Consider the following 18,159-nt stretch of genomic DNA (forward strand, 5'->3'; position numbering starts at 1 on the left):
CTGGAAAGCAGTGTGGAGGTTCCTCAGAAAATTAAAAATAGACCTACCCTATGACCCAGCAGTAGCACTGCTAGGAATTTATCCAAGGGATACAGGAGTACTGATGCATAGGGGCACTTGTACCCCAATGTTCATAGCAGCACTCTCAACGATAGCCAAATTATGGAAAGAGCCTAAATGTCCATCAACTGATGAATGGATAAAGAAATTGTGGTTTATATACACAATGGAATACTACGTGGCAATGAGAAAAAATGAAATATGGCCTTTTGTAGCAACGTGGATGGAACTGGAGAGTGTGATGCTAAGTGAAATAAGCCATACAGAGAAAGACAGATACCATATGGTTTCACTCTTATGTGGATCCTGAGAAACTCAACAGGAACCCATGGGGGAGGGGAAGGGAGAAAAAAAAAAAAAGAGGTTAGAGTGGGAGAGAGCCAAAGCATAAGAGATTGTTAAAAACTGAGAACAAACTGAGGGTTGATGGGGGGTGGGAGGGAGGGGAGGGTGGGTGATGGGTATTGAGGAGGGCACCTTTTGGGATGAGCACTGGGTGTTGTATGGAAACCAATTTGTCAATAAATTTCATATATATATAAAAAAAAAAGTAGTTTCCCCACAGTGTTTTACTGGGTCGAGTATATGGCACATTCCACACAGGTGCGGGATAGTTTTCAAGCACTTCTAACTCGGGGACAGCACATGGTAGTTGAAAGAAGCTTTTCCCCACAAGTGTTGTTTCACAGAGTTGAGTTTAGTGCACTATCCCCTCCTAGGCAACACGTTTCCGTCAATTCTTAGTGGAAAGAGATGGAAGGATCGCTTCCCCATAGTGTTCCTTGACAGGTTTCAGTATATGGCACTTACCGCGTAAGCTCCACATGGGTTTTAAAGACGTGTAACAGTGAAACGTGATGTTAGGGGGCAGACCTTTGCCCGCTACGCGCTGTTTGACAGAGGTTAATGGCACTTTACTCACGAGCCCCACAGTTTTTGAACACTTCTAAACTTGTGAAACTAGATGGTTGTTTCACAACGGTTTCAACACAGTGATGGGTGACAGAGTTGAGTGGCACTTTCCGTGTAAGCCCCTCATGGGTTTTCCAACACTTCCAACTTAGTTGACCCAGTGGTTTTTGAAAGATATTTTCCCCACAATGATGTTTCACAAAGTTAAGTAAACGGCGCTTTCTTTATGCTAATAGATACAGGATTTCTCCACTTGTAACAGGGAAACATGATATGAGTTCAAAAATTCCTACACAGCGTTGTTTCACAGTGTTGGCTACACTTTCCTTGTAGGTCTCGCACGGGTTTTTCAAACACTTTTAAGTGAGCCAAGGTGTCAGTTGAAAGATGGTTCCTCCCCCACCGCCCCCACCCGCCCACCCCCGCCCCCAGTGCGGCTCTACAGATTTCAGTATATGGCACTTCCCTCCTAGGCCCCTTATGTTTGCAAACACGTCCAACTCAGGGAAACAAGATGTTAGTTGAAAGATGGTTCGTCCACAGTATTCTCCCACCCTGTCGAGTATATGTCACTTTCCACATCGTTCCCCACATGGGTATTCAACCATTTCTAACTTCGTGATACATGTTAGTTGAAAGATGATGGTTTCTGCAAGGTGCAGTTTGAGAGACTATAAGGCACTTTCGGCAAAGGCCCCGCAATTTTTTCAAACATTTCTAACTTCATGAAACGAGGCGTTAGTTGAACGTCAGTTGAACGTTAGTTGAACTCTTAGTTCCCCGCAGTGTTGCCTCACAGAGGAGAACCGATGGCGCTCCCTCGTAGGCACCATATAGGTTTTAATCACTTACTGAAACCAGACGTAAGTTGAAAGGTTGTTTCACCACGGTGTTGTGTCACAGAGTTGACTCTATGGTAGTATCCCAATAGGCCCCGCCTATTTTTCAAACACTTTTAGCGTACTGAAACCAGATGGTAGTTGAAAGATAGTTTCGGGACACTGTGGTTTCACAGTCTTGAGCTTACGGCGCTTTCGTGGCGGACCCCCATAGGTTTATAAACACTTCTAACGGCGACACCAAATGGTATCTGAAGATGCGTTCACCACAGTGTTGCGTTCAGCATATGGCACCATCCGCATAGGCCCCCGCATGGGTTTTTCAAACACGAAGCTAGAAGTTTGTGATAACATTTGCGGGGGGAAATGGTGACTGTGACTACTCGATCCTGTGTAAAAATACTGTGGAGAGGCTTCTTTCACTTAAAATCTCGTCTCAAGTCAGAAGAGTTTCAAAACCTATGCGGGGAACGATGAGGAAAGTGACACATGCTCGAGGGCGTGAGAGAACACTGGGAGTGAACCAACGTTCAAGTAACATCTGGTTTCACTGAGTGGGAACTCTTTCAAAACCTATGCGGGACCTACACGGTAAGGGCTGTATACTTAAATCTGAGAGAAACAATGTGGAGAAAGCACCTTTCACCTAACATCTGGTGTCACAAAGTTAAAATACTTTCATATCCTTCACAAAGACCTACAAGGAAAGTGCCATACCCTCAACACTGTGAAACAACATTGTGGGGGAAACCGTCACCCAAAATCTGGTTTCACTAAGTTAGAAAGGTTTGGATACACATGCGGGGCATAGGAGGAGAGTGCCGTTTGCTCAACTCTGGCAAGGAATATTGTGGGGAAACCATCCTTCAACTAACCACTTGTGTCACAACTTACAAGTGTTTGAAAACCTAGGCGGGGCCAATGACGAAAGTGCCATATACTCAACTCTGTGCAACAGCGTGCTGCAACCCTCAATACACATCAGGTTTCACTCTTTGGTGTGTTTGAAACCCCGTAGGGGTCCAACACATTAAGTGCCATAGACACCACTCTGTCCACCCACACTGCGGTGAAGCACTCAACTAACATCAGATTTCACTAACTGAAAACTCTTTGAAAGCCTATGCGGAGCCGACACGGTAAGTGCCATTTACTCAACTCTGAAACAACAGTTTGGGGAAACCATCTTGCAACTAACATCTCGTTTCACTTAGAACTGTTTGACAAACTCTGCGGGGCTTGTGTCGAAAGTGCCATATGTTCACTTCTGTGAAACAACGCTGTGGTGACAAACTTTCCAACATCAGGTTTCACCGAATGAGAACTCTGAAAACAAATGCAGCGCCTACAGGCTATGCGCTATATACTCAACTCGGTGAAACAACACGGTCGCCATACCATCTCTCAACTAACATCTCGTTTCACTCAGTTAGAAATGTTTGAAAATCTATGCGGGGAAAGATGGGGACAGTGACATATACTCGACACTGTGAGAGATTACTGTGGGAAAACCGTCTTTCAAACATCATGTTTTCCCTGTTAACGTGTTTGAAAACCCATGCAGAACCTGTGCGGGAAGTTCCAAATACTGAAATATGTGGAAGAACACTGTAGAAATAATCTTTCAACCATCTCTTTTCAGTATTTTAGAAGTTTTTGAAAACTTTTGCCCAAGTTAGGGCGAGTGTGCCATGTACTCAACCCTGTGAAATAACTCCAAAGACCAAATATCTTTTACATAACATCTGGTTTCACAAAATTAGAATGGTTTAAAATCTGTTGCTTTAGCTCCTTGGAAGAATCCAAATACTTGAGTCTGTGAAACCACACTGGTGGAAACCGCCTTTCAACTTATATCTCTGTACACTCAGAAGTTTTTGAAAAGTGATGCAAGATATATGACGCAATTATCTTTGAACTCAAATCTGTCAAGCATCTTTTTGTGGAAAAACTGTCCAAGTAACTTCATTATTAAGGTAGAATTTGTTGAAACCTTTTTTGGGATCCCGGTGGAAATGGACATTTTTACTTCAGAACTTTTACAGAATGAGTGAGGCACTTTAAACTCAAATCTATTAATCTAAATTGTGGAGAAACCATTTTCCAACTAAATTCTGGTTTCACTGAGATCTATCTTTTTAACTCTATGAGATTGCTATGCAGTCGGAAAGTGCCTTGTACTGAAATCAGTGGAAAACTTTTTGGGGAAACCACTTTTCCCTAAAATCTACTCCAGGTTAGAAATTTTTGAATTCACCTGCCTGTCTTGGGCAAATAGTGCCATATTGCCCACTTTCTGAAAAACGACCCTATGGTGAAAAATTCTTTAATCTCTGATTTCACTAAGTGAGATCTGTTTGAAAACTTTTGCGAAGCCTACAAGCTAAGTGCCACAAATTCCACACTGTGAAACCAAATTGTTTGGAAACGACTTTCAAATACTATCTAGTCAGAAGTGTTAGAGAAACTATGCGGAGGCTAAGCCAAGTGTCATATACTCAACTCTAACTGCACTTTGTGGAAACCATCTTTCAACAAACATCCTCTATCCCTAAGTTAGAATTTCCTGAAAACCTATGAAGCACCATTGTAGAAAGTGCAATATACTGACATGTGTGGAAGAACACTGTGGTGAAACCACCATTCAACTAAAATCTGGCTTGCTTCACTAAATTTTGTGTTAGAATACGCATGCGAGGCTAAGCGGATAGTGCCATTAACTCCTCTGTGAAGCAACAATGTGGTGCAGCAAATTTTAAACTAGTTTCACTGTTACTTGTGTTTGCAATCATTAAAAGGGCCAATATTTCAGCAGAACCTATTCCATTCTGAAAAAACCCTGTGAAAATCTTCTCTGTGAAAACTTCTCTGTGAAACTCTGTGAAACCTTCTTTCAAGTATCATTGCACTAGATGAGCCCTGATTGAAAACAGACGGGGGACTACAATTTAAGTGCCACATACACAACTCTGGCAAAAAAACTCTGTTGGGAAACCATCTTTCACTTAATATCACTAAGTAATAAGTGTTTCTAGATACATGCGGGACTTTTGTGGATAGAGTCATCTCTGCAAACAAAACATACAGGGTCTAGGAAGATACTGTCACATACTCCTGCGAAAAAATACTGTCGTGAAACAATCTTTCAACTAATACCTGTTTTCACTGAGAACACTTTGAAAACCTATGCGGGGCCTATATGGTAAGTGCCACGTACTCAACCCTGTGAAACCTCATTCTGGTGATATTATAGTTCAACTGACCTCTGGTAGCAGTGGCAACCTTTTGAAAACCTATGTGGGGCCTCCCAGGTAATTTCCCTATATTCAAAACTGTGTGAGACAACACCCTGGGGTAAGTGTCTTTAAACTGTTCTCATTTCATTAAGAAGAGTTTGAGAAATTATGCGAGGCCTATGGCAATATTGCCATCACCTCATCTCTGTCAAACTGCACTTTGCGGAACCCATCTTTCAAGTAACATCTTGGATCATGACGTTAGATGAGTTTGACAACCTTTGTGGGAAGCAAGGTGAAAGTGACATACACTGGGCACTGGTGAAATTAGTTTGGAGAAACCAAGTTTCAACCAAAATCTTAAGTTCAAAGAGTTTGAACATCTATGCGGGCCTTATGCGGGAAGGCCTTGACTCTGTGAAACAACACTATGGTGAAACCATCCCTCAAAAAACACCTGGTTGCACAAAAGTAAAATAGTTTGAAACATTTTCATGACCCACAGGGAAATTTGCATATTCTCAACTCTGCGAAACAACACTGTGAGGAAACCATCTTTGAACTAACATCTCGTTTCATTAGAGATTTTTTAAAAATATTACGGGTGGCAATGCAGAAAATGTTTTATAATTGATTCTGTCAACCAACATTGTGGGGAATCTTTCAATTAACATCTCGTTTCACTGTTAGAAGGGTTTGAAAAACTATTGGGGTCTAAACAAAACTTCCATACTCTCAATTTGGTCAAACTGCACTTTGCAGAAAACATCTTTCATCTAACGTCTTGTGTTAAGTGTTTGAAAATGTATGTGCGGAACTATGTGGAATGTAAAACATACTCAACACTGAGAGAATACTGTGGAGAAACCATCTTTGAACTAACATCTTGTTTCACTAAGATCGAAGAGTTTTAAAACATGTGCTAATCTCATGAAGAAAGTGCCATATGGACTGTGAAAACATACTGGAGTGAAAAAAATCTTTCAATTACATCTGGTTTCACTAAGGTAGATGTGTTTGAGAAAGTCTGCAAGGCTTAGGGCCAAAACTGCCTTATACCCAACTCAGGGAAACAACACTGTTCGGAAACCATCCTTGAACTAACATCTGCTTTCAGTAAGAAATTTTTAAAGGGAATGCACGGCATATGCAGACAGTGGCATTTACTCTTCTGTTGAAGACCTCTGTGGAGAATCCATCTTTCACCTAACATCTTGTTTGACAACGTTGGAATTGTTTGAAAACACTTAAAGGGCTTATGAAGAAACTACCATATTCTCAACTCTGTGATAATACACTGGAGAAAGGATCGTTCAACTAGCCTCTTGTTCCCCAAATAGAAGTGATGGAAAATCTAAGCCTACATGTATAATAGTACCATAAACACAACGCCCTGAAAAACCACGGAGAAACGAGCTTTCTCCCAGCAACTTCTGTCACTACGTTATCCAAGTTTGAAAACTTATTCGAGAAATTCTAAGGAAAGTTCCATACCCTCAGTCGGGAAAAAAGGTGGAGAACCTGCTTCTCAACCAGCACAACAAATCTTGTTTCACATCCACCAACTCTATAACCAACACTATAACCAAGTATGTAACCAACACTATAACCAACTCACCAAGGTGTACACACCACACTCCGCACACCTACCTCTTACACACCACAAACACCGCACTTCCACTTCCCACAGCACATCACAAACACAAAATATCTGTCTCATAGTCCAGACACCACACACAACCTACACCACCTATACAGCACACTTATTCCACCCACTTTTTCACATATACCATGCACAGAAATGCACAACAGTACATACACCAGAGACGTACTGCTGATAAACCACATATACATGCCCTTTCCATAAACCACACACCTAGCAAACCCAACACCTCAGTGCTCCATATACACCTTGCTATGTCTCTGCTGCCCCTATCTGCCGATAGGATGGCATGAAAGACATTCAAAATCAAGGCTATCCCCTTTCTACTTGAAAGAATAATGGAGGCCTCATGATGGCAGTGCTTCGGGTGTGGCCTAGACAGAGGTCCCTTTCCCGAAGCCCATGGTTGTTTCTAATTCCTAAGACAGTCAACTTGCTGAAACACTGTGTTATTCCCTTCACTCAAACATTCTCCCATTTCCATATCTGATGAAGACCTCTAGCACAAGAACTATCATTTTGAACCTACTTCCAAAAGAATTACTCTTGGAAGGCTCTGCTTCCAAAAGAGTTTCTCCCTGGGATTCATTCCAAGTGGGTCTCTCTGAGGAACAACCTCTGCTTTCAAGTGGAGAGCGTGGTGAAGTCCCTGTGAGTGTGCAATGGGTTTTCTCAAGTGACCACCCCTTCATCTGGTTTCAGACGTATACGGACATCATGTGGTCTGGGCCATTGGACGATGCCCAGTGGAGAAAGTGGGTAGGTATGCTGGAGAAGAGTTTGCAGTGCCTATCAGTGGGCTGAGAAGAAATGACGACGAAGACATCTTTCCAGAATGATCCAGTTCCAATACGGAATGTCGAGATTTGTGGCGCCTCCTAGTCATTTTCTTCCCATGGCTGTCTTTCGAAGTGAATTTTTACTCGCTTATGGGGGTCACGGAACTGTCTCTCACTCAGCTGGCACCCTGGGGTAAACCACACACTCCCACTCTGGCCCTGTGCTCAGTGAGGGTTTTTCGACTCTGCTATACCAAAGGAACAATGACCTACAGGGAAAGAGCCAAATGCTCAACCCCCTGAAACAAGACTGTAGGGGAGGGGCTCTTTCACCTAAACTTCGGTTCACTGAGTTTGAAGTGTTTGAAGACTCATGCGAGGCCTATGAACATAGTGCAATATACTCACCTCTGTGAAAGAAGCCTGTAGAGAAAGCATCTTTCAACTAAAGTGGGAAGCCTTCCAGAGGTTGAGCTTTGAGTAATTCTGTGTAATCTCCAAACAGGGAAGTGACATGTGACATAAACACAGAAAGATCTAAATTCACTTGAAAGTGTGTCCTTTGTGCTTCCTGCACTTTTTCAAATTCTACTATCGGCTAGAAATGAGGAGTTTGAATATTTTCAAACAGGATTAGAGAATGTCAGAAACATTGAAACTTCAGGATAACACCCTCTGTTGTGTTTTTCTTCATTTATTCTAAACATCTCAGAGGCAAATATTTGTTTTTATTTGATTACTGCTGAACTATAAGCATAAAGACAAAACAAAAGGAAGTATTCTTGGAATACGTGAGTCAGTCACAATAATCATTAAGCTTTTTTTTTCCGTTTTCTTGTTTTTCTTGTGTTTCTTTTAAGCGCTCTTTGGAATAAGTTCAAAATGAGACCTCCAGCTTTGCTTTTCTTATTCAGGATTGCTTTGGTTACTTGGGGTCTTATGTCATTCCATAGGAATTTCAGGGTCGTTTTTTCTGTGAACGATACCGGTGGTATTTTGTTAAGGATTGCCTTAAATGTGTAGATTTCTTTGGGTAGTATAGCCATCTAAACCAAGTTTGTACACCCAAACCATGGGCAGGGAATGTTTTTCCGTTCATTTTTGTCCTCTTTCAGTTCCATGTTATGTTCCCAGAGTACACAAATTATACCTCTTTGGTTACATTGATTTCTATCTTACAAAGTACCATTGGTGCAATTGTCAATGGATTCATTCATTGATTTCTCTTTCTGGGTGGGTGGGGGATGAGCATTGACAGATGGGCGTTGAGGAGGGCACTTTTTATGATGAGCACTGGTTTTTGTGAATAAATGAGGGATCACTGAATTGTACTCCAGAAACTAATATTGCACTGTATGTTAACTAACGAAAATTTAAATAAAATTTTGGGAAAAAATAGGAAAAAAAATGAGTAGATGATTTGGTCTTGCTACTTTTGCACCTCCACTGTGAGCCTTCTATCCGAACTCAGACAGTTTATCTGGGAGCTTTGTTCACACACACAGTTTTGTTTTGGTGCTGCGCTTTATAGACGTCAAAGTAAGAAATATGCCAAAATGGGATATTTGTGGATAAAGTGTTTTCCAGGAAAAATAAAACATTTTAATTACTTGATCAGTTTAAAACACTATATCTCGATGTTGAGGTTGCATTTTATCTAAATTTATATAATAATTAAAGGAAAGTTTATTCAAGACCAATTAATTTTTATGGAAAGAACTTGAGGTTTTATCCATAGCATAATGTGTGAAGTATGGATTCTGATTTTTTTAGATGTTGACAAAGGAAATCATATACTAAGATGTTAGAGCAGGGAGATCACTTGTATGTGATGGTGGGCAATCCATAATCTGTTATAGACTAGCCACGTCCAGGTTTCATTTGTATGAGAAAGAAACACATCTCTTTCATGTTTCTTCCTCAGGTATCTAATACAGGGGCACAACTATAACTGTAAGCAAAGCAAGAACTTTATCTTTGGCGAATTATTTGCCTTTGGAAATGATCTATGTCCTTCTGAATAACAGATCTCTGCATGCCTAGCAGCAGGGGCAGGTGTGGAAGTATTCTGGTGTGGAAGGTGTGGAGGTATTCAGAGATATAGTGTTTCTGCCTGAATGATATCCACGCCCTCTCTACTGGGAAAAGTAGGCGCTAGTGGGGTGGGGTGGGTGCTGAAGACCTACTTCTTGAGCAGAGTCTTGGCTGCATTAGCCTACGTCATAAAACAAGGGAGCACACTCATACACTCCTGGGTCAGTGATGTCCTGCGTACCTGGTAGAGGACAAAGACCTGCTATATCTTCACTGGCTCCACACATTTGCCTACATTATGCCGGCTTTTACAGTTGTATACAGTACACCAGAATTCTTAGTATACAGGCGTGGCTGAGCACTCCCTACCAGACACCCCATCCACTGTTAATGGAGCCTGACATCACATCCTCTGGAGAAATGGCTTTTGTAGTTACGTGTCTAAGCTCTCAAGGTACAATGGGGTGAATGATCTCATCAAGAGATTAAGACTGTCCCAGATCACAGGAGGTGGGAGGAGTCCAGAAGAGAAGGCTGGAATCTGCCGTTTTAGGCCATGGCTGAAACCCCTGCCATCACTCTTGCTTTAGAAAGGAGATGCTGTCATATTCTGGGAGGAATCATGCCAGCACTTGCTGTCCATGTGGAGTCATGCTGCTATGCAAATCCTCACATGCGCACTGGCACACACAAACAGAAAGATGTGTTGAAGAAAAAGTGGACACTTGGGGAAGTGACGAGACAGAAAGAAGAAAGCGGTTAAAGACAGCTCTGTCATGGGGCAGCAGCGTCAATTTTTAGAGGTGCATGCACAGAGTTCTTTCCTTTTTTTGCTTTTACTTATATATATATTTTTTCAATATACGAAATTTATTGTCAAATTGGTTTCCATACAACACCCAAGTGCTCATCCCAAAAAAATGCCCCCCTCAATACCCATCACCCACCCTCCCCTCCCTCCCACCCCCCATCAACCCTCAGTTTGTTCTCAGTTTTTAAGAGTCTCTTATGCTTTGGCTCTCTCTCACCCTAACCTTTTTTTTTTCCTTCCCCTCCCCCATGGGTTTCTGTTAAGTTTCTCAGGGGCCACATAAGACTGAAAACATAGGGTATCGGTCTTTCTCAGTATGGCTTATTTCACTCAGCATTACACTCTCCAGTTCCATCCACATTGCCACAAAGGGCCATATTTCATTCTTTCTCATTGCCATAAGCCACAATTTCTTTATCCATTCATCAGTTGATGGACATTTAGGCTCTTTGCATAATTTGGCTATTGTTGAGAGTGCTGCTATAAACATTGGAGTACACGTGCCCCTAAGCATCAGTACTCCTGTATCCCTTGGGTAGATTCCTAGCAGTGCTACGGCTGGGTCATAGGGTAGATCTATTTTTAATTTTTTGAGGAGCAGCCACACTGTTTTCCAGAGTGGCTGCACCAATTTTATTCCCACCAACAGTGCAAGAGGGTTCCCGCTTCTCCACATCCTCGCCAGCATCTATAGTCTCCTGATTTGTTCATTTTGGCCACCCTGACTGGCATGAGGTGATATCTGAGTGTGGGTTTGATTTGTATTTCCCTGATGAGGAGCGACGTTGAGCATCTTTTCCTGTGCCTGTTGGCCATCCGGATGTCTTCTTTAGAGAAGTGTCTATTCATGTCTTCTGCCCATGTCTTCACTGGGTTATTTGATTTTCGAGTGTGGAGTTTGGTGAGCTCTTTAGAGATTTTGGATACTAGCCCTTTGTCCGATATGTCATTTGCAAACATCTTTTCCCATTCCGTTGGTTGCTTTTTAGTTTTGTTGGTTTTTTCCTTTGTTGTGCTGAAGCTTTTTATCTTCATGAAGTCCCGGTAGTTCATTTTTGCTTTTAATCCCCTTGCCTTTGGGGATGTGTCGAGTAAGAAATTGCTATGACTGAGGTCAGAGAGGTCTTTTCCTGCTTTCTCCTCTAGCGTTTTGATGGTTTCCTGTCTCACATTCAGGTCCTTTATCCATTTTGAGTTTGTTTTTGTGAATGGTGTGAGAAAGTGGCCTAGTTTCAACCTTCTGCATGTTGTTGTCCAAGTTCTCCCAGCACCATTTGTTAGAGAGATTTTCCCATTGGATGTCCTTTCCTGCTTTGTCAAAGATGAGTTGGCCATACGTTTGTCGGTCTAGTTCTGGGGTTTCTATTCTATTCCATTGGTCTATGTGTCTGTTTTTGTGCCAATACCATGCTGTCTTGATGATGACAGCTTTGTAGTAGAGGCTGGGAATGTGATGCCTCCTGCTTTGGTCTTCTTCTTCTAAATTACTTTGTCTATTCGGGGCCTTTTGTGGTTCCATATGAATTTTAGGATTGTTTGTTCTAGCTTCGAGAAGAATGCTGGTGCAATTTTGATTGGGATTGCATTGAATGTGTAGATAGCGTTGGGTAGTACTGACATTTTGACAATATTCTTCCAATCCGTGAGAATGGAGTGTTTTTCCATTTCATTATATTTTCTTCAATTTCCTTCATAAGCTTTCTATAGTTTTCAGCATACAGCTCTTGTACATCTTTGGTTAGATTTATCCGTAGGTATTTTATGCTTCTTGGTGCAATTGTGAATGGGATCAGTTTATTGTCTTTCTGTTGCTTCATTATTAGTGTATAAGAACACAATTGATTTCTGTACATCGATTTTGTATCCTGCAACTTTGCTTAATTCACGTATCAGTTCTAGCAGAAGTTTGGTGGAGTCTATCGGATTCTCCATGTATAATATCATGTCATCTGCAAAACGTCAAAGCTTGATTTCATCTTTGCCAATTTTGATGCCTTTGATTTCCTTTTGTTGTCTGAATGCTGATGCTAGAACTTCCAACACTATGTTAAACTACAGCGGTGAGAGTGGACATCCCTGTCGTGTTCCTGATCTCACGGAGAAACCTCTCAGTTTTTCCCCATTGAGGGTGATGTTAGCTGGGGTTTTCATAAATGGCTTTAGTATATTGTGTCCCTTCTATCCTTTCTTGAGGGTTTTTATTAAGAAAGGATGCTGAATTTTGTCAAATGCCTTTTCTGCATCGATTGACCGGATCATATGGATCTTATCTTTTATTACTGTGATGTATCACGTTGACAGATTGGTGAATGTTGAACCAACCCTGCATCCCAGGAATGAATCCCACTTGATCATGGTGAATATTTTTTTTTAACACAAAATATCTTTCCATTTTTTTGTGGATTCTTTAATTTCTTTGATTGTCTTATAGTTTTTCTTTATTTTTTTATTTGTTTATTTTTATTATTTTTTTCTCATGCCAGTGCTTTATTTATTCATTTTTAAAAATATGGAACGCTTCACGAATTTGCCTGTCATCTGTGCGCAGGGGCCATGCAAATTTTCTCTGTATTTTTCCAATTTTAGTATATGTGCTGCCGAAGCGAGCACTGAATAATTCTTTTTATATGCTGTTGAATTCAATTGGCTAGTATTTTCTTGTGAATTTTTGCATCCATATTCATCAGGGATATTGACCTGTAGGTCTCTTTTTAAAATGGGTCTCTGTCTCGTTTAGGAATCAAGGTAATGCTGGCTTCATAGAATGAGACTGGAAGTTTTCCTTCCCTTTCTACTTTTTGGAATAGCTTGAGAAGGATAGGTATCTTCTCTGCTTTAAACGTCTGGTAGGACTCCCCTGGAAAGCCATATCTCTTCTTCTGCTGGGTTTAGGCTGTCTTTGCTGTTCCCCTCTATTTCCTTTAGGTGTGCTGTTAGAATTTGTATTTGGGATTTTTCTTGTTTCTTGAGATGGGCCTGGATTGCAATGTATTTTCCTCTCAGAACTGCCTTTCCTGCATCCCAAAGCGTTTGAATTGTATTTTCATTTTCGTTTCCATATATTTTTTTAATTTCTTCTCTATTTGCCTGGTTGACCCACTCATTCTTTAGTAAGGTGTTCTTTAACCTCCATGCTTTTGGAGGTTTTCCAGACTTTTTCCTGTGGTTGATTTCAAGCTTCATGGCATTGAAGTCTGAAATTATGCATGATATGATCTCAGTTCTTGTATACTTATGAAGGGCTGTTTTGTGACCCAGGATGTGATCTATCTTGGAGAAGGTTCCATGTGCACTCCAGAAGAAAGTATTCTGTTGCTCTGGGATGCAGCGTTCTATATATATCTGTCAAGGCCATCTGATCCAATGTATCATTCAGGGCCCTTGTTTCCTTATTGACCATGTGTCTAGATGATCTATCCATATCTGTAAGTGGAGTGTTAAAGTCCCCTGCAATTCCCGCACTCTTATCAATAAGGTTGCTTATGTTTGTGAATAGTTGTTTTATATATTTGGGGGCTCCCATATTCGGCGCATAGACATTTATAATTGCTAGCTCTTCCTGATGGATAGACCCTGTAATTATGACATAATGCCCTTCTTCCTCTCTTGTTACAGCCTTTAAATTAAAGTCTTAAGTATGTCTACTCCAGCTTTCTTTTGACTTCCAGTGTCATGATAAATAGTTCTCCATCCCCTCACTGTCAATCTGAAGGTGTCCTCAGGTCTAAAATGAGTTTCTTGTAGACAGCAAATAGATGGGACTTGTTTTTTTATCCACTCTGATAGCTTATGTCTTTTGGTTGGCATATTTAGTCCATTTACGTTGTATTATAGAAAGCTATGGGTTTAGAGTCATTGTGATGTCTGTAGGTTTCATGCTTGTAGAAATGTCTCTTGTACTTTATTTCACAGGATCCCCGTTAGGATCTCTTGTAGGGCTGGTTTAGTGGTGACCAATTCCTTCAGTTTTTGTTTGGGAAGACCTTTATCTCTCCTATTCTAAATGACAGACTTGCTGGACAAAGGATTCTCGGCTGCATATTTTTTCTGTTCATCACATTTAAGATTTCCTGCCATTCCTTTCTGGCCTGCCAAGTTTCAGTAGAGAGATCCATCACGAATCTTATAGGTCTCCTTTATATGTTACAGCACGTTTGTCCCTAGCTTCTTTCAGCATTTTCTCTTTATCCTTGTATTTCGCCAGTTTCACTATGATATGTCATGCAGATCGATTCAAGTTGTCTGAAGGGAGTTCTCTGTGCCTCTTGGATTTCAATGCCTTTTTCCTTCCCCAGATCAGAGAAGTTCTCAGCTATGATTTCTTCAAGTACACCTTCAGCACCTTTCCCCCTCCCTTCCCCCTCTGGCATACCGGTTATGCCTAGATTTTTTCCTCTTTAGTGCATCACTTAGTTCTCTAATTTTCCCCTGATACTCCTGCATTTTTTTATCTCATTTCTTCTCAGTTTCGTCTTTTTCCATAATTTTATATTCTAGTTCACCTATTATCTCCTCTGCCTCTTCAGTACGAGCCGTGGTTGTCTCCTTTTTATTTTCACCTCATTTATAGCATTTTTTAGCTCCTTCTGACTGTTCCTTAGTTCCTGATCTCTGTAGCAATAGATTCTCTGCTGTCCTCTATAGCGATTAATTTCGAGCCCAGCGATTAATTTCGAGTAACATTCTAAATTCACTTTCTGTTATACTCTTTTAAATCCTTTTTGATCAGTTCCTTAGCTCTTGTTATTTCCTGGAGATTCTTTTGAGGGGAATTCTTCCGTTTGGTCATTTTGGATAGTTCCTGGAGTGGTGTGGAACTGCAGGGCACTTCCCCTGTGCTGTCTTGCGTAACTTGCGTTGGTGGGCAGGGCCGCAGTTAGACCTGATGTCTGCCCCCATCCCACCGCTGGGGCCACAGACTGGTGTGTACCTTCTCTTCCCCTCTCTTAGGGACGGGATTCACTGTGGTTGTTGTGGCCCATCTGGGCTACTTGCACACTGCCGGGCTTGTGGTGCTGGGGATCTGGCGTATTAGCTGGGGTGGATCGGCAAGGTGCACAGTGTTGGGAGGGGCAGTCTCAGCTCATTTATCCTTCGGAGATCCGCTTCGGGAGGGGACCTGCGGCACCGGGAGGGAGTCAGACCCAACGCCAGAGCGATGGATCCACAGAAGCACAGCGTTGGGTGTTTGCGCGGAGGAAGCAAGTCCCCTGGCAGGAACTGCTTCCCTTTGGGATTTTGGCTCGGGGATGGGCGAGGGAAATGGTCCTGGCGAGCGTCTTTGTTCCCCGTCAAGCTGAGCTCTCTCATCCCGGGGCTCAGCAACTCTCCCTCCCGTTGTCCTCCAGCCTTCCCGCTCTCTGAGCAGAGCTGTTAACTTATATAAACTTCCAGATGTTAAGTCCCGCTTGCTGTCAGAACACACTCCGTCTGACCCCTCTGCTTTTGCAAGCCAGACTCAGGGCCTCTGCTTGGCCGGCGGGCTGCCCTTCTGCCTTGGCTCCCTCCCGCCAGTCCGTGTAAGGCGCACCGCCTCTCCGCCCTTCCTACCCTCTTCCGTGGGCCTCTGCATCTGCGCTTGGCTGCAGACAATCGATTCTGCTAGTCTTCTGGCAGTTTTCTGGGTTATTTACGCAAATGTAGTTGGAATCTGATTAATCAGCAAGACGCAGTGAGCCCAGCATCCTCCTACGCTGCCATCTTCCCCCTGGATCTGCATGTACAAAGTTCTAAAGATAGGCAATGAATTCTTGATGTTCCTAGGTTTCTGCTGGACCCAGGGCCATCCTTGGCCCAGCCTCCAGAGGAAAGGCCTAGGGTCCTACAGCCCAACTCTGTGGGCAGCTGGAAATATGATGAACTAACTCCCCTTAGTTTAGACAATAGCTACAGAAGATAAGGCTTCAGTGTTCTCCCGTATAATGTTGTGTTAGCAGGGGATTTCTCGAGAGTTCCATAGAGTCATGAAGTGTCAATTGGCCTGGGTTCTCCATGGATGACTCACTGTGCTTTGGGATACTAGAGAAGTGCTTGATACTTACTGGGAGCCATTTAGAGCCTAGAGAGGCTTGGGGACTTGAAGTGGTGAGGACTCAGGAAAAGGAAAGACATGTCAGAGCACAGGACACTGAGTCTAGAGTGCAAGGCCAATACCAGTGCATGTTGGGCCCCCGGGCTCTTCATTAAGGAAACAGGGTGTCATTTTTCTGGCTGACAGGAAGATGCCTCATGAGTCAAAAGTATACACTGGGGATGGACAGAGTAATGGGAAGCGTAGAAGCTGGAGATCCCTTGCCCAGCCTTGGAGCCTGTAGGTCCTGAGTTTACCCAGGGAACTTAAAAAGCCACTGCCTTCATGTCAGCCACATAATGGTGCTGATTTTGTTTGGTGGCCTTCATGCCTGTGTCTCCAGTGCTAGCGCTGGACACCAGGGAACAGGCAGGCTCCTGTATCACTGGTTCCCACTGAGATTTGCTGGAGGAATTGAACAAGACAAACGTTCTGCAGAGGTTCTGGATTTCCCCTGCTTCAGATACAGTAGGAATCTCCCATGACTAGTAATAATCTTCACAGAGGAAGCCAAGCAAAGTGTAGAAGAAGTGCTCCACGGTCCTCCTATTTCTTCATTCAGTAACTGCTCCACCCATGCACCTGTGCCAGGGGATCTGCTGGGCCCACGTTGGAAGCAAGGCTTCCAATGACAAAGTGGTCCCTCCCTGCCAGGTCTTCACAGTCTGCTGGGGAGAACAGAGGTATGACAGACAAGATGTGAAAATAGAAGGGGGGGGCAAGAACTGTAATAGTGAAAAGAACAAGTGTGCTATGAAGACAGGCTGGGGAGTCACTGGAGGTTATGAGAGGCCTCAGTGAGGTGAACAAGTTTGGAAAGTGCTATTAGTCCTCAAGGATGCATATAGGGAGGGCTCAGAGCTCTGAACAGGAACCCAGGCTGAGACATACTAAGTACTAATAAAGACTTGATATTTAATTAGGTGATGTCCTCATTACTTATGCAAGACATAAATCAGCCCTGGGAAGTAGAGATATGATGATTATTTTCCAGTTATTTGATCTGTAAAGTGGAGGTAGCAAAGAGAACATAGGGAGGACACAAATACTGGTCTATGCAAACGGATCCTTGTTATGTTCCTATGCCAATTTGCATAAATTTCACTGTTGCTAATAATCCTAAGAGTGCAGAAGTGGAGTCTTAGCTTCCAAAGATTAAAAAGGCAAGGTCCTTTCCATTTCCCTTTATGTGCAGAAATTGGAGGGCCAGCTAAGCCTCCATCTTTCCAGAAAACATTCCTTCTACTAGACTGTTCAGAGGATGTGGGCTTATTTGAACATTTTATTTCAAGATGTCCTCTAGCAACCCTGTCCATAATAGTTCAAATACCTCAGTGAAGCGTACGCTCAGTCTCTCCATAACAGGTTGCCCAAGGAATATTATTCCAGGGGTGGTCTGAATAGTTGAGACTAGAGCAAGCTATAACATTATGAGGGTGAGATATGCTTGTTTTTTGAGGTATATCAAAGCTTGTGGTGGACACAAAGGTAACATTGTCTGGCCTTGTAGAGGTTTTAGACTGTACATGCAAAAGCCAGTTGATTTTTAGCTGGAGACAAGGAGATAAGTTGCTAAGTTTATTAACCACATAGGAGGTGCTGCAGGAAGCCACCATTGAGGTCTTGGCATATAAAGCCAATACTCTTGTTCCGTTTGGAAGGCTGTGTTAAGATTAGCTCCTTCCATGAACTCTGTGTGATTACTGCTAATAGGAATATCCCGGGCTAGGAGTGTTACGCTATCAAATGGAGGTG

The 18,159-nt window shown here is 42.5% G+C and overlaps 1 non-coding gene across 1 annotated transcript; it reads right to left on the reverse strand.

The window, feature by feature from the left end:
- Positions 1-12,837: 12,837 nt before the first annotated feature.
- On the reverse strand, positions 12,838-12,944 carry LOC124529438 (U6 spliceosomal RNA). Its single transcript, XR_006966337.1, has one exon. It is a non-coding gene; the product is annotated as a U6 spliceosomal RNA (small nuclear RNA).
- Positions 12,945-18,159: the final 5,215 nt, after the last annotated feature.

Source organism: Lynx rufus, unplaced genomic scaffold (genome assembly GCF_022079265.1).
Source record: "Lynx rufus isolate CCGP_SWC_20201006 ecotype Redwood Valley unplaced genomic scaffold, mLynRuf1.p SCAF_6, whole genome shotgun sequence".
Classification (NCBI taxonomy): Eukaryota; Metazoa; Chordata; class Mammalia; order Carnivora; family Felidae; genus Lynx; species Lynx rufus.